Below are 2,432 nucleotides of genomic sequence, written 5' to 3' on the forward strand. Positions count from 1 at the left end.
GCTAAGCATGAAGGCCTCTATCCATGACAGCTCTTGAACCTGGCAGTGCAGGGCAGAAGCCTGGGGTGCCGCACTAGAGACCTCCCTCTGGGACGGGGGTTCTCACCCTGGGGTCAGCGAACTTGTCTTTTGGAAACCGTTTGATAATTGGATTTCAGTATCTTATACAGGTGGTCCATGGCTAGAGGCCTGACCTGAGAGTCAATGCTGAGCTCCCGTCTGGCCTCAGACACTTAGTGGGTATGTGGCCCCTTCTGGGCCAGTCCCTTCAACTGCCTCAGTGTATCTGTAAAGCTCTTTGCAGACCTTAACGTGCTCTGCAGACGTGTCATTTCTCCCCTGGTGTGTCCTCCCCACCCCCGGGGCACCTGTCTTTGCAGACTGAGCATCCCAGACCTTCAGCTGCTCCCTGAGGAGCCTCCTTAGCTTCTTTCCTCGGACCATGGCTCTGCTTTGTCCCATGGGAGGTCCTGAGGAGGCCCCAGGACCCAGGATGCCTTGTGACACCCAACATCTCGACCTGGTGTCTTTACCCCTTTGAGGGTAGCTGGTTGCTCACTTATTGGCGGCAAAGAATCCAAAGCATAGCTGAATAATTCTGCCTTCTTTGTCTCTTCTGTGGTCGTCCTCCCTCCTCCTGCCCCCTGCCCAAGTCGCCATCCCATCCCCCTCTGGCGCAGGTAAGCAAACCCTGTCCCTTCTCCTCAGGGTCATCTCCAGCCCCTGCTTGTGTGACCTTGAGCGGCCCTGAGTGGAGCTCCTCTCGTGGGCCAGCGCTTCCACCACCTCCAGAACTTGGGAGGGCTGGGCTTTGGCTGCAGGGGATCCTCTGGGCTCATTCCCCACCCACTTGTCCTTTCTGGCATCTTTCTTCCAAAAGGAGAGAGTGATTTAGGAAGCACACAGAATTAAAAATATTCCCTGATGCTCCAGGGGAGTTGCAGAGGATTACTCAGCTCCATCAGCTGCTTGGCATGAAGCATTGTTACACGGTCACCTCCATCCCAGGCCACAGAGCAGAATGACAGCAACTGATGTCTCTGTTGAGCCATGAAGTCAGGGAACCTTCGTTCCTGGGTTCTCCTAACCCTGTGACGTAGGAGGTTTCCTGGGTCTGGAATTGGACCTGTGATTTCATGGGGAGAGTAAAAAGCCAATGAGGAAACACCCTTACTGGGTGCAGGCCAGCCCCTGGTCCCCAGCTGAATGCCTTGAGGAGCAGCCTAGCCCTTGGGCACTGGGAGCTCCCAGGACCCCCCTGGGGTCACAGCCAGGATCTCTCAGAGGAGGACCTTGAACCCGGGTCGTCCTGACTTGGAGGCCGGCTCTCTAACCCTTACGCCTGGCTGCCTACGAAATACTCGAGCTAGTTATTCTCATTTCACTTTCTGGAGCTGAGACTTTTTCATCATTTGTTCTCAACAGAGACATTGCGTAATCTTTTCAGTTTTCAGGGCTCTGAACCTCCCCAACCTCTTTCTGATCATTGCTGGGCCAGAAACCCCAAACGTTCTGGTCTTGTTGTTTGGCAAATTCCTCCTTTGTTAATGTGGTTTTCTGTGAATTGTGCATCCCAGCTCAGTGGGCTGGACATGTTTGTGAGCTCGTAGCTTTCTCCAAAGAATTCAGCGGATCGAACCCTTCCGTACTTGTAACCTGATCAGAACGGACATTTCAGCAACTATTCAATGAAGCGGTAGATGAGCCACATGGAAGCTAGCTTCATGCTGGGGTGGGGGGGTGGGGGGGGTGTTTTCCTGCAGGTTGCCTGACAGCCCTTTGTCTGTATCTTCTGGGACATTCTAGGTGCTGCAGCTGTAGCTCCTCCCTTTCTGTGTCCTGCCCTCCTTTAACCCCCCAGGAAAGGGGGGCATCGCTGTAAAATTCATTAGCCAGCAATGAAGGATAATAATTTGTCCTCTAAAAGCTCCTCTCCTCCTGCCCTGCTATATGGGGTCCCGTTAAGGCCTTTCCGACACTTGCACAGAAGATTCTTTCTAGATTCAGGCGTCCGTCCACCAGCCTGCCAGAAAGGGTAGCAAGGGAAAAAAATCTCTGGAATCAAGTTCTGAACTCCAGCTCGGGGCTAGTACAGAATTAATGCTTGGGATTTAAAAAACCCTACAATCTGAAGCTTTATAAGCAGGGGGTCCTAGTTTGGGGTCTATGAACTTGTTTTTAAAAATATTTGATAACCACTGCAATATAACTTACTTCCTTTGTAATTTTATGCATTTTATTTTGTGAATTTAAGCACATTGTTCCAAGAAGGGATCCGTCGGCTTCCCCAGACATCCAAGGGCTCCAGGACACAGAAAAGGGATTTGGGTGTCTGCTTTAGAGCCTCCATCCCCCCACCAGAGGCAGAACCTCTGTACCTGTATAACACTGGTGATCAACTTTCTGTAGTTTATTAAATATTACAAAATGGC

The sequence above is a fragment of the Vombatus ursinus genome, unplaced genomic scaffold (genome assembly GCF_900497805.2).
Source record: "Vombatus ursinus unplaced genomic scaffold, bare-nosed wombat genome assembly UNPS02014499.1, whole genome shotgun sequence".
In the NCBI taxonomy this organism is placed as follows: Eukaryota; Metazoa; Chordata; class Mammalia; order Diprotodontia; family Vombatidae; genus Vombatus; species Vombatus ursinus.